The following is a 15,293-nucleotide window of genomic DNA, read 5'->3' on the forward strand; positions in this document are numbered from 1 at the left end:
GTGAATTCATAAATAAAGAAAATTTACACATGTGTAAGTTTGCCATTTACACATGTGTAAATCTACTATATTTACACATGTGTAAAAAATCTAAAAAGAATGATTTTGAAATGAGAAATGAATTATTTAATGTTATAAATTCTTGTTTTGATGTTGTATCTTAATTACAATGAGGTTTGTATAAAAAAATTTGTTTTGATTGGTTTTTTCATTCGTTCTCACGGTTCTCGCAATATTTAGCGTTCTCAAGATAACCCTCCCCTATATATATATATATATATATATATATATATATATATATATAGGGTAGGGATATGGTAAAAAGTGTCTAAAATGTGAGAAGGGTAAGAAGTGTTTTAAACAATTGGATATTTGATCTAATGGTTGAGATCAATAGGGTATAAAAATGTAAATTGTGTTTTAATTAGAAGGACCTTATGTAAAATTGAAGGGTAATAGTGTCTTTTCCAATGTTTCAAATATGGTAACTGTATCCTACACAACCAAAACCCTCATTAATCTCTTAAAAACTAGCTATTCAAATTTAATTGCTAAATTATATCGATCCCCAATTCTAAAAATACAAAAATATGTAACTGCTGCAAGAAACGTATAACACTATACATTCATCATATAACACTATACATCCATCATATAACACTATACATCTATCATATAACACTATACATCTATCATATAACACTATATAACAATATATAATACTATACATCCATCATAGACATGCTACCAGAAAAATATAACACTATATAACACTATGCATCCATCATCTAACACTACATAACCAAAGAACACTATATAACACCATGTAACACTATATAAAAAAATATATAACACTATACAGTTCTGAATGGTTGTTGCACTACAGAATTAATAATTTATGGTGTTATATAGTGTTTTTTGATGGTTGCGCTACAGAATTATATAACACTACAGAATTATATAACACCAAAAACCATATTATAACACCATATTACAAAAAGTAACACTATATAACACTATATAAAAAATATATAACACTATACAGTTCTGAATGGTTGTTGCACTACAAAATTATATAACACTACACAAATTCATAGATTAATTCCTAAATTCGAATTCCTATAATAAAGGGTGGCGGTTATTTTGGACAGTTATCTTTTAATCAATTAATTGAAAAAAATAGAAAATTACTAATTCACCCTTTTGAATTAATTTAGATATAGGACATTTGTCATCACCACATTATTTCTCACCTTTCTCACAAAAATAAGACTTTGTACAGGATTCTCTACCTATATATATATATATATATATAGGGTTGGGTTCTTTACAGAACTCTAATTTTAAGAAGAACTTACAGAAACTATTCTAAACCACTCATTATTTCTAATATTAAAAATTTAAAATTAAAGTAAAAGGGTATAATAGTAATTTACCAAATATTTCTCTCTAATTAGTTAATTAGACCTCTCTTCTAATTTCTCTCTCTTGATCCGATTTTTATGGATTTATGTATATGTTAACAACAAAACTCATCTTTAATACATTCATTTGTTTTTAAACTAGTTACGATGAGACTGACTAAGTGCATATTTACACATATGTAAGTATTTCATATACGTGTATTTCATATACGTGTAAGTATATTATTTACATATATGTAATTATTTGGCAAGTAATCTTCATAGTGATTTTTCAAAAAGGTTATGTATTTACATATATGTATATCTTCACAATTATTATATTATATTTTCAGATTGATTCCCATTTACATACATGTAATCCTTAAATTGATCATCCAATTTTTAAATGATAAAATAACGAACCGTCTATTTACATACATGTCAATACTCTATGTATGTTTATCTATACTATTTACATGCATTTTCATATATGTATATAACTAAAAATAAATGTTTACACATATGTGTGTAACAAAAGAACAGAGATAAGAATTCTATATTAACAAACATAATTCAAATCGATATATACACATTCAAATCAATATTTACACATACGTATATAGATTTTTACACACGTGTAGATAAGAAAGAATAGATATTTACATATGTACATGTTCAAACTATTAAAAAATATACAGATTATTTTTGACCTACACATTCATTATGCATCTTCAACTAGCTCTTTTTTTTCCATTGTTTTTTGTGGTGTTTCCCAAACAGTAATGAACGCCGCAATACCTGTAGCCTAAAACAACAATCCCATATAAAAGCTTTATACTAAGAAAACTTATTTAGTGAAAAGCAATATAAATTTTTGAAGCAGCCATTCAACGCCTAAATTTGTTACCATAACTATTTCAAAACACTATTACTTAGTTCTCAAGCTTTTTCAACCTATCCAAACTTATTTTTTTAATTATCTCCAATCTTATAATCAGTGGCATACTTTTTTATTAAAATAAATCCTTTTTAATCTGGTTATGAAATGATTTTATTTTGTTAATAAATAGGGTTACAAATGCCACTAAAACAATCAAGAAACTAAAGCATTCGGTCTCTCCACTATTTTAATACGTAATTGATGTGCAAGTCAGATCTAAAAGTCTAAGAAAAGGCTTACCGGTCTAAGGTTTGTGACTACAACTAACAGTAAGAACGAAGGGATTAGAGAGAGAAATTGAGAAATACATGGAGGTAAATAAGGAGTTTATTTTTTAGATTTCCCTAAATTACCCTTTTTAGTTTATTAATTGTCTATTAGACATCCTTTAATTACGATACTACCATTATTATTTTGAACCATTGATTATATAATCTAAGGGTTGTAATAAGTTCTATAAGTTCTGAAAAAAAATAATGGTTCTGAAATGATCTTCACCCTATATATATATATATATATATATATATATATATATATAGGGTTGGGTTCTTTGCAGAACTCACATCTTATGCAGAACTTTAAGAACTATTTTGAACCATTGATCTATTAATCAATGGTTGAAAATAGATCATGGTAAAATTGTAATTAAATGGAAAATTGAGGAAGTAGTTTTAATGTGATAAGGGTATAATAGGAAAAATAGCTGGATTCAAAATACATCTAATTTCTCTCAAATCCTATATTTACGGTGATTAGTTAATTTTGCATCAGATAAAAGATTCTCCTAAAATCTTAAAAGCTAAATACATACAAGCATAAACTATATTTTAGAACTACAAAAGAAAACAAAATTGGTAAGAACACACAATGTTAAGATCTACGTACAAGCATAAACTATATTTTACATATACGTAAATATATATTTTACATATATGTAAAAAAATAGTTAACACGTATAATGTAATTTACATTTACAATTTACATTTACATATATGTATATTTGAGAAATTATATGGTAACTTGAAAAAAAAACCATATTTTTTACAAAAAAAGAAAATATAAATTCATCATCAACAAATAATATATAAACTTTGCTATTTTATATATATGTAAATATATTCTATGTACGAATTTCATATGGTTTACATGTACGTAGATAAATAGTTTACACATATAAACTAATTTTACATATATGTAAATATGTGTATAATTTTCCAGGAAATGTATTGCTTACTAAAAAAAAAATATGTTAAGTGAGAAAAAAATAGCAGGCCTACTCTTAAGTGACTTTTGTTGTTAGTTTTTTTTTCGACCCCTTAATAAAAGAAATTTATTAACCCTGTATAAAAAAATATTTGAAACCAAAAGTTAAAATGAATCGATGTAAACATCGAATTGGATAAAGAAAAAAAGAAATGAAGTTAGAACAAAACACATTATAATTTGTTTCAAATTAATACTAATAAAGCGTGAATCTATATATATTAATAAATGAAAAGGATTTGGGCCATGTGGCATGTGCTGGTGAAACAATTTGCTGAGATGGCATGTTATGGTGGTGGATTTAGGTGGGAATGCATATCATTAACTCTCATCAATTACAAGCGGGATCCGTTTTTTACTTGGGTTGGAATATTCAATTCGGGTTACCCAAAATGGATCTTATATATTGTTTTCCAAAACCCTAGACAGAGCCTCCATCTACGTTCTGCCTCTGATCCGTACTCCATTTTGGTTCCTGTTCAATCTTCCTACTACCAAATTTTCTTTCAATTAAATTCATTTGTTCTAATAGTTGTCTAATTCGTTGTTGTGGTGTATTTCTTGGTTCAGATTTGGTGGCCACGATGATGGCTTCTAATGTTTGATGTTTTTCCTGTTCTTCATTCGCATATTCATCAGGTATGTTTATGGGATCTAATGTGTGATGTTTTTGTTATGTGATGGGAACCTAAATAATCGTGATTTTTTTTATTCCATAAACCCTAAATGCTCAATGCTTACAAACGGTGGTTATTTCCAATCTACCCAATTCTATCATTATAAGAATTTTCTTCAAGTACTTGGCTGTTTTTCTCAAATACCTTTCCGCTGAGGTAAGTTTGGCCATTGTTTTTCTGAAGTGGCGTTGGTTTTCTTTAGGGTTTTCTCAATTTGCAGCCCTTTTGTTCTGATTATGCTAATAAAAGATTATTAAATTAGTTTAATTTCGATAAGGTGTTGATTTTGAGAATTAGGGTCATTGATTTCAGTATATTTTTATGTTATTATTGAATTTGGTATTCATATATTTTATTCAAAATATTATTAAATGTTAACACCAGGGTGAAGTTGATGATATCAAACCAGATTCTACCGGTTCACTTTAGGCTTCATGTTCAGATGATTCCACTGCAAAGGTGATTATTTATATCTTAAAACTGACTATGCTTGAAGTCCTAATTATATACATATATTAATCATGAAAATAATTTATAAATATGGAGCTTCTTGATTGTTTTGTTTATCATGGCAGTTAGGAGAAGAAAGTGATGCAAATGATCCGTCAATATGAGGTCCGTTTGCAAAGATACATAGCTATAATTGATTGTAGGTACTTTTCAATCAAACGAAAAGAAAACAGATGGTTCATGAACTGTTACCATCATTTATACATGCTTTTACTTTTATTTGTGTGTGTTGTAGGAGAGAAACAAGCGGTTGTTTTACATCCTTTTAATACATAATGTGGAGGAACTACTCTTAGTTGTTTATACTCCAACGGTAGGCGAAGCATGCGAGAATTTTGGTAGAATTTTTCGGCGTTCAAGGGACTTTACATGTCTTTAAAAGACAAGTATGATTTCACATTTATGATCTTTGTTTTGAAAGAAAAGTTAAATCTTTATTTTGTTTTGTCCCATGTAGTTTGGTGCTTTATGCTTGATGATCTCTTTTACCTTTGCTTCTACTAAAGTATTTTCTATGTATTAGAGCTATTCATATTTATATATCATATTTTTGTTATTTACAGATGCTATATTGTATTTGGAGTGGGCACCTGATGACATTCTGAGTGGAGGTCCAGTGGATGTAAATGATGAAAAAGAAACTCCTATTATGAGTGATCAGCAGACCAAATGAGCATTACTAATGAGCATTACTGAGCAACAATTGGAAGGAACAAAGGATTCTAATATTGATACAACACGAGGTGAGGTGGGAATTTTGGTCCATTTACTTATAAGTTGGTCGATTCGGGTTAGGGTCAAACGGGTGGAACATCAAAGAGGTAGCTCAAAAGGAGATGGATCGAAACTGGCCCAACTATCTATTTGCACAGAACCTTCTAAATCGTTTTTTTTGGAACAAATTTGTTATTATTTGGGATTATTAAATTTTTGAAATCTTTAATGACACTGATAATTTATAAACAAGTTTGAACTTTCTTCAACTTTTGCTTTTTTCTGGATATCCAACTCATGCTCTTCAATTTTCTGAATAAACTGTGCCAGATTCATAACTTGAGACTTCCTCATGTGTTTTACAATCAACAGATAGGTTCCCCACTTCTGTTGGGGTAAAGCCTCAGCTAGCTTATCGATCCACTCATCATCCTCTTTCTTAATTGGACAAAAAGTGCTAGAAGGCAACTCACACTGGCCCGTTTGATAAGTAATTGAACGGTTCAACAGAAGATATTTTCTTTGTTTTGAAGTACTTTTTAATAATTATAATATTCATATAGTTTGTAATATTCTTCTATGTTGTCAGTCCTGGTCATTCTTTGTCAACAATCTGAATTTTAACACTACCGACGAGAGTTTAAAGAAACATTTTGTTGACCATATAAAGGAAGGAAAACTATGTAGTGTCAGGGTATAGTTTTTAGCCTCCACTCTCCTGCCTTGAACAATTTGCTCTAAAGCTTATCTTGATTTCTATTTTTATTTATTACAGATTAAAAAAAGCACATGAAGAATGGGAAAAACATTACATTGGGTTTTGGTTTCTTGGGGTTTGATATTGTGGATACTGTTATACAGGTCTACAGGGACTTACAGGTTTGATGCATCGTGTTGTATTAAGATTTATTGGAAGTGTTGTTAGCATGTTTTCATTTTCAGGAACGGTTTTGGATGGACATGCTTTTATATTACAGTTATGTCATGTTAAGAACAATTATAGAATAAAAGGGATGGTGGGCGAGGATTAAAGTTCAACAAAGTTAATTATGAGAAATGTAGCTTTTGAAGCTACTGAGAAAGAGTGATGCCAACTAATTAGTCCTTTTGGTGAGGTAAATTTATGTAAAAGTTTCTTTTAAGTCTACAAATTAAAAAATTCTACCTTGAAAACTTCATATCCCGTCACTTTTTAAAACCAGTTTTTGTGCATGAATGATGCATGATCAGGTTTCTAATTTCCTTTTTGCTATATAAATGTTATGATGTTTCATAATTGATTATGTCACACTGAAGTTAGAATTATAGGATTTTACTTTTACATTTGCCAAGTACGAGTTTAAACATTGTTATGCATTTACAGGTAAAGAGTTTAAGGCTTCCAACAAGGTTGGGAAGCATAGAGGATTCACTTTTTTCGAGCATATAACCAAACAAGAGACGAAAAACATCCTTCAAGCTCTATCAAACACTCATTTATATCGACTTCATCTGGTATGTTTTTCGTGAATATATATAATTAATTAAAGTTACCTATTTCTATTCTGTTATCTTAACAAAAAAAAAGTTAAAACATTACTATATGTTACTAAATGGATGAGAGGTGCTAAGAAAGTGGCTTGAGGGAAAAGTTGAGATGATTGTTGTGTTCACCAATTCAAGTGATATTTTCAGTCAGATTTTGGGATGGTTCAAAGAGGTTTAACAAAACCAGTTTTGTACCCGCCATGAGGTTCCTGGGTCGACCACCCGAAAGTGATGGCCGTATCCAGCAATTCTAGATTGCTTAGAAAAACATTAATTGTTGTTTGTTGTTGGAAACCTTAACCATTAATAAAAGAAAAATATATATAATGTTTTATCCTTCTATGCATTTTAACTATAATATTCACTTTGTCAATAAGTAATTTATGTAATATGTCACTTTATTTGTATTTATATTATTTATACACTTTGTGATAATGTAGATTAAATTTTCCGACCCGCGAAGTTCGCGGGTGATAACCTAGTCTATGTATATATCTGATGATAATTAATGGGTCAAACCACAAATTTGATTAGAGATAATTTAAAAAGTTTGATAATTCATGCAGTACAATATAAAAACATAGAATCCCACCGAATTCTCACAATGAGATAATTAAGGAGATTTGAAATCATATTTATGAAAGATAAATTTACGTTAATACCCTTAGATTAAATTCTAAAATAATTATTAAATAAGATAAAACTAGAATTGAGACCCGCCGCATTTGCGGCGGGGATTCTTTAGTTATAACTAAGTCGACTTAGGACCCGCACGTTATGTTAAACCTGTCAAACGGAAAAAAATAGACGATGTAAAAAACGTTCACCCATACACGCACGTTGCGTCATGTTAACTCGCAAAATTTAGAACGAAACGAAAAAACGTCAAACCAAAGACACACATTGCGATGTGTTAAGTCACAAAATTTAGAACCAAACATAAAGCGGAAAATTTGCGGAAAATGAAAACTATAAAGGATCAAAGTTGAAAGTAAAAAAAGTTGTGAGGGTAGATTGCAAAAGATAAAAAGTTTTGGGTTAAAAGTAATAAAAAAAACAAATAGTTTTGATTTAAAAGTAATTTATGAAATACTTTTGGTGAAAAATAAAAAAAATCAATTTTTTTTGGAAAACCCCTAAAGACAAGGTTACAACAACCATATGCATAACCATTTTTTCTTTGGAGAACCCCCAAAGCACACTCCGCGTTGCGGCGAGGCGTAAAACAGTGTCAAATGGTACTAATGTCACACAACCGTGATCGACCACCAACACTGACTCGACCTAGGATCTGTGTGTTGCGACGAACCTGTCAAACATGAAAAAAAAGAGACAAAAACGTTGAACCACACATGCACGTTGCGCCCTGTTAACTTGCAAAATTTGAAACAAAACATAAAAAAGTTGAACCACACTCGTACGTTGCATCGTATTAACTCGAAAAATTTAGAACTATACGTAACGAAACGTAAAAACGTTAAACCAAAGACGAAAAGTATAATTAACAAAAGTTGTGAAGTTAAATTGCAAATAATGAAAAGTTTTGAGTTAAAGTTAAGAAAACAAATTTTGTAGGGTTAAAAGTGTAAAAGGTAAAAACCTTTTGGGTTAAAACTAAAAAATCAAGTTTTTTTTTTTTTGAAAAATCCCCCAAACACAAGTTACAAATGCTAATGCACAAAAAAGTTAATTATTTATATATGAAATAATGAGTGGTTGTAATTAGTTCTGCAAGTTCTGTAAAAAAAATTGGGTTCTGAAATGATCCTAGCCCTATATATATATATATATATAGGGGAAGGATGTATAGAAAACCCACTTTAATTTAGAAAACCCGGGAAACTCAAAGCTCCCGATGTTTTTTTTTCTTGAAAAAATTTACACATGTTATATACATGTTTTTAAGTGTTTAAGGCAAAAAAAATCAAAAAAGCGCCGAGTAGATATTTAAAAAAAAAATAAACAAGTTTTGGTGTAACACATGTTACATTCATCTGACATATTAGTAACGTGTGTTACACCAAAACTTGTTTATTTTTTTTAAAAATATCTACTCGGCGCTTTTTTGATTTTTTTGCCCAAAACCCTTAAAAATATGTATATAACATGTGTAAATTTTTTCAAGAAAAAAAAACATCGGGAGCTTTGAGTTTCCCAGGTTTTCTAAATTAAAGTGGGTTTTCTATAGATACTTACATTATATATATATATATATATATATATATATATATATAAGCATATTCAAAGGGCATAAATGGTCATTTGCCACTTTACAAGTCTTGAAAGCACATGGTACAAGTATTTGAAGCTTAAGATGTTGAAAACGCCTTTAAATCAAAACATTCATGAAATCTTGAGCCAGATTTTTTTAAAACAAAATATTCCTGAAATCTTGAGCGGGATTTTTGAATTTTCACACACATCCCAAAAAGTGAGACTTGAAGGAGGCAATTGGCACCACATCGCCTCACATTTCTCTTCTGATTCTCTCTCCTTCCACTGCTCCTACACACCGATTATCCTTTGAGACCGTCTTCCCTTTTCTTCGTCATCACCCAACTGTGAATCCTCCCGGTATGTCTCCTCTCTGTATAATCTTCTTGAATCATCTTTGTGTTATTAATTTTGAAATATACTTTGGTCTTAAGTGGTTCCTGCTTCTACGATTAATAGGGTTTTACTGTTACGTACCAATCTAAAGTTGCAGATCTAGGTTTTTGAAACCCAATTTCTGCACTTAAGTTTGGATATTCTGATAGCACTTCATAATTACACTTGAATGAGGTAAATTACACTTTGCATCTACTAAGACAACTCAGTTTGTTCTTGATCTAGGATTTTGTGTTCTTCCGTAGGGTTTGGAATCAAGATCTACATTTAAAGAAAATGAGCTAGGGACAACGGTTTCAGCTCGGAACGATCAGGCGTTAGGTTTACCTGTGGTTTCTTCAGTGTGGCAAGGAGACACTCAGTAGCATCCTTGGTTTTAATTTTGGTATGACATTCATCCTTAACACCAATTTTGTAGTGTGTTTATATATATTTGGTTGATTAATATGCATTTTTGAGATTCTGAATTTATTAAGGGTGTGTGTATTGAATTGGTATTTTTTAAATTTGTGATTCTTAATTAGTATGTTCTAAGCCAAGATCTTGTCATGTACTTTTGTAATCTAATTGAAGAAATTTGTTAAGTCGATGGGTGTGTATTTATATTTCACATATAGGTACCTTAGGTGCTTTTATTCGCTTGAGTAAATTGGTGTCAATGAACGGGGCTTCGGTGCTTCTATTCGTCTCATAGACAGGTGAGTTTTTTTGTTATATTATTTTGGCATTAATTTAATAATTAATTCATCACAAATAGCTCTGTTAATATTCAAATATTTGCAGTTTATATTTGCTTATGCTGACTTAGAGGACAAAGCAGTCACAGGTGACTTAATTGATAATCGTGGGTTTTGCGTTTTACTTCCATGCATTTAAATTATTTAAATGTTTCCCAGGTTGCTTTGTTACTCATGGTTGTTTGTTATGCATACTTTCAGAGTCAGTTAGCGGGTTGGACCAAGTGGAACATATGTCTCAGCAGAAACCAAGCTCTGTTGACCAAACTCTGTTGAATCTGATAGCCAGAAAGATGACGGTGAGCATCATATGTGAAATTATTGTTTTTGGCTCATATGGTTCTTGCTAACCGCCGTTCATTTGCGTAATATAGTAGATAGTGCTCCAAATTCTGGTCAGTTTTCGCCTGGGAAGTCGTACCGGGCAGCTGTTTTAAAAAACTGATTTGCTGATACGAAATTTAAAGCTCGAGAAAAGACACCCAGTGAGGTTGGTTATGGAACATTATTTATAACCGTTTGGACACAAAATCATCTATTTGAATTTTCAACCCCAACCTCACTAATTCATCACATTTTTTTCTTTTATAAGGGGATCCTGAGAAGCTGCGTTGAGAGAAAGAGGAGCTAGAAAACCAGAAACGGAAAGGTTATATATCAACCAAACTTTATCTTTTTGTTAATGTTACATATCGTAAGAGCTTGTGAAGGTGTTGACTGAATTATGGATTGTTATGGTATAATACCAGAAAAAAGCTCGGTTGCAAGCAGCAGCAGAGGCTGCCGAAAACGCAAGAAGGCGGGCAGAAGTAGAAGCTGCGTTAGAGGCAAAGCGAAAGAGAGACCTCGAGAGGGAAGCAGCTCGTCAGGCGTTATTGAAGGTTTCCACCTTTACCTTGATAATCGAATAAAAACATTAGAGTAAAATGCCATTTCCGCCCCTGAGCTTTGGCCAGTTTTGCGAGGTTCGTCCAAATGTTGGTTTGTTAGAATCTGGATCCAAAAGGTGAAGAAGGCATGTGGGAGGGTGGTTAATATATTCATCTTCGTGCTAGGTTGCTAACGAGTGTGATGGTTTTGATCTTGTGGAAAAGTAAATTAGAAAGTAGTATTATACTAATGGTATTGCATTAGTGAGTAATGTCCATCATCCACTTAGCTCATTTATTCTAGGTTGCTATATTGGCTTCTTCAAGGAGGAAGTGAGTTTTTCTCTCTTGTAGCTTTGGTGATTACGTTTTTTTCAGTAATCACTTTTCTAGATTTTTTACGTTTGCGTAATCGAATAGTGATGGTCATAAATTCATAATCACTTTATGCCAAACTCTCAATACTGATTAAGAGAGATGGTCAAAAGGCGGGTTGGGTAACGGGTTAAACCTCATCCTCTCCCTTCTACTCCATGATGTCGGCCTTCTTGATCACAACCAACAATTTTCCCTCCGGCGTCTCATTCCGGTGAAACGACAGTACCTCTATGGCAACAGTACCCAGTTTTGGCGAGCATGAAACTGTTTATGTCCTACTAATTGTTGAAGGTCAGGTATCAAATTATCCTAAATCAGTTTAAAAAACCAATGAGAAATAAGTTTTCTTGTTACTAATTGCTGCCTCAGACCCCCACCCCACCCCCCACCCAGATTATGTTACATCATATCTGAATGATTTTGTGAAATCTTAAATGAATCAAACATGTTTTCTCATGATGTAGGTTATAGTGTATCTTAAAGAAACTGTTGAAGAGAAGAATTTATAGAGAGCTGGCTAGAAAAGTACTGTTCAGCAACTTTTAATGACAGGTGGACATCTAGAGGGTGACTTGTTAGCTCCTGAGGATGTTGTTTCTTTGCCGATTGATGATGCACAATTGGAGTAGAAACTAAAGGAAAGTCCCAGAGGTTTAGTTTATGGGCTTAAGGATATTATATATCAATTTTATTTTTTAAATGTTTATGAAATTATCTTCTACTATTTACAATTTTTGTATGAACTTGAAATTTCTCTTCTTTCTAATCAATATTCAGCTACATCATTTAACTTTCACTTGTGATGGGTTCAGGTCAGATTGGGTTTCGGACGAACCATGTTAACATCTGTGGTAGGGGTCCTCCTTTGGTGACATATAGGAGCAACTGCAAGGCCATGTTAACTGCTGTGGATGGAGCTGTCCAATTGGTTCCGACCGAAGAAGTGTTGTCAAGATCATAGGAGTTTGCTTAACATGGTTCTTGAAGATTATTCTAGGAGTTTGCTTAAATGGTTCCTTAAGATTATTCTAAGAGTTTGCTTAAAATGGATTAGTTATTATTGATTTGGTGTTTATTTTACATTAAAATATTTTGCTATCTGTTGAAATTTGTTTGAATAAAAGTTTATAAGTGGCAATATTATGTGACCCTTTGCATAAAATGTTTGAATTTTTTGTGAATTCTTTATTATTTTCTCAGAATTGATTTTTTTTTAAATCTTGAAACAAAAAGGTGGGATTTTTGTTCTTATTTCTCTGTTATACTTTGCAGCAAACTTTCAAGATTTAGGTTTCCCCATTTTAAAATTAACAAGATTTAATGTAAAAGATCTGTAGTTATGAACAATTTATCAAGTAGTGTGAGTTTCTTGATATATCCGAGTTTGTTCTTGGATTAGGGGATGTATTTTGGGGGTGGGTCGGTATATAATTTGATGTAAGTCTTGGTGTGTGATCGGTTCACTGTTTGCGGTGAGAATGTACAATATATAGTGTGTGTTTGGTGTGAGCTTTGGATTCTAGATGTTGGGTGTGTTGATCATGGTGTTTTTGGATGGGTTTGTCATTTGTGGTGCTTTGATTGCTTTATCACGAGATGGTTCATTTAAAATTAGTCACGGGTTAGGATGGGTTGATTTTTAAAAATTTTTATTTTTTTTGATTTTTTAAATCTTTATTTATAAATTTTTATTTTTTTTAATTTTCTAAATTTTTAATATTTTTGTAATTTTTTTTTTATTTTTTGATTGTTTAATTTTATTATTTTTTTGATTTTTACTCTATTATAATCGAAATTCATCTTGACTCAAATCCATCATACCATTTTCCTTAATAAACTCATACTCATCATAACCCATACTCATCCTAACACATACAACAACAAAAGTGTAGAAAGGGATGCCAAAGTCTTGTGCTTCTCACTTGGAAATATGGTGAGGACAGCAACAAATTACCTCTCAAACTTCTAGCCGACTGGGAAGTTCTCCGACATTAGTGCCAAGTTGCTCTACCCGAAATGCTTCAACAATCAAGCGGTGATAAAAGGAGGACATCAGAGACACCCGACCACACGGGTAGTGGAGCTTCGATGCACATTATTTGGTGAATTGGTGGTTCCCAACTTTGACGAAGAAATTACATAGCCCAGCCCAATTGGGTGGGACATGGCGAAAATAGAAAAACATATAAAACAACCCACCATTAGAAATTATTACTACTATTATTATTATTACTATATATTAAAAAATCAAATGGATTAACAGTGATTATAATATATTCTAATCATATATATTAATATATTAATAATTATTATTATTTTCTTTACTTTTTAAGGGCATGTTTGGCTAAATTACTATATATTAAAAAATCAAATGGATTAACAGTGATTATAATATATTCTAATCATATCTTTTGAGAAAATAACTTTTTAAAAAGTAGTTTTTAAAAAAAGTGTTTGGATTAACTTATTGATGAAAAAGACTTTTTAAAAAGGAGTTTTTAAAAAAAATGTTTGGATTAGCTTATTGATGTAAAATGACTAAAATGGGCATTCTTTTAGATATAAGGGGGTAAAGAAGGGATATATTGGTAATATGTAGTTTGAAAAGTTAAAAGCTGGCCAAAAAGTCACAATATTGTGACTTTTTGAAACCTTCTTTTTCTACTTTGCAAAAAACCATTTCTAAAAGGACTTTTGGCTTAGCCAAACACAAAAACAACTTATTGGCTTTTTGATAAGTCAATAAGCCAATAAGTTGTTTTGAAAAGCTTAGCTAAACATGCCCTAAGTTGAATAAGTTTGGTGTCAATTAATACTAGTATCGAAAATACCGGTACGGTTGCTTCATTATCGGTACATGAAGGTAAAAATCGGTACCAGCCTTATATAGAAAACGCCAAAAGTCGGTACCGAATTGACTAATTGAGTTTGAAAATCTTTTAGTTCGGGAAATTCGGTACTGCTACACGGTACCATTTGCTCATCCCTGATCAGAATTCCGTGGCAACCGATGCCGAAAATACCGGTTACGGCACCGGTATATGAAGGTAAAAATCGGTAGCGAACCGCTACTAGAAACGCCAAAAGTCGGTACCGAATTGGTACTTAGGATCCTTCTGTTCAGGAAATTCGTTACCGATACCCAATATTATTTGCTCATCTCTGACCACAGTTTTCATACGAACAACATCATTAACATACAACTTTTTTGGTTGATTTTCTTTTGATTATTTTTTATAATTTTTTACATTTTCTTTTTATTCTTGTTAGTGGTTTCGTGTGCAACGTGTTCGTAGTTATTTTAAAACACATGTAAACACAGACTAAATAACAAAACAAGTTCGCCGCAACGCGACTAGGGTGATAAACCTAGTTCTATATAAAATTAAAATTATGTGACCTTCTGTATTTATAACTTTTATTTATAAATTAGTGACCCTTTGTATTTATATAATTTTGTGAGTATACTAAACTGAGACAAAACTATCAAATTACTAATTAGTTGTTGCGAGTAAGATAAAAATAGAAAGGGAGAATCAGACTGAGACGTGAATAAATTTGTGAAAGAAAAAGGGGGAGTAAAAAATTTCAAAGGGTAGGTAAGGAAAAAGGGGGAGTATCAAGGGTATGAAAGAAAAAAAGGGGGAGTACAAAGGGTATGAAAG

General features: G+C 31.3%; 1 long non-coding RNA gene across 28 annotated transcripts; it reads left to right on the forward strand.

Annotated features, from left to right (window-relative positions):
- The first annotated feature begins 3,987 nt into the window (after nt 1-3,987).
- On the forward strand, nt 3,988-12,790 carry LOC110878580. Of its 28 annotated transcripts, XR_004878464.1 has the most exons (18): nt 3,988-4,077; nt 4,177-4,245; nt 4,668-4,742; nt 4,859-4,898; nt 5,029-5,179; nt 5,357-5,536; nt 6,097-6,201; nt 6,283-6,386; nt 6,485-6,622; nt 6,871-7,001; nt 9,742-10,029; nt 10,262-10,342; nt 10,428-10,470; nt 10,583-10,680; nt 10,756-10,871; nt 10,974-11,030; nt 11,131-11,262; nt 12,093-12,790. It is a non-coding gene; the product is annotated as an uncharacterized LOC110878580 (long non-coding RNA). The 28 variants fall into 28 exon arrangements; XR_004878457.1 differs by having other exon boundaries at nt 5,357-5,541; nt 6,283-6,622; XR_004878460.1 differs by lacking the exon at nt 6,097-6,201 and having other exon boundaries at nt 5,357-5,541; nt 6,450-6,622.
- The last annotated feature ends 2,503 nt before the right edge of the window (nt 12,791-15,293 follow it).

Source organism: Helianthus annuus, chromosome 14, assembly GCF_002127325.2.
Source record: "Helianthus annuus cultivar XRQ/B chromosome 14, HanXRQr2.0-SUNRISE, whole genome shotgun sequence".
NCBI lineage: Eukaryota > Viridiplantae > Streptophyta > Magnoliopsida > Asterales > Asteraceae > Helianthus > Helianthus annuus.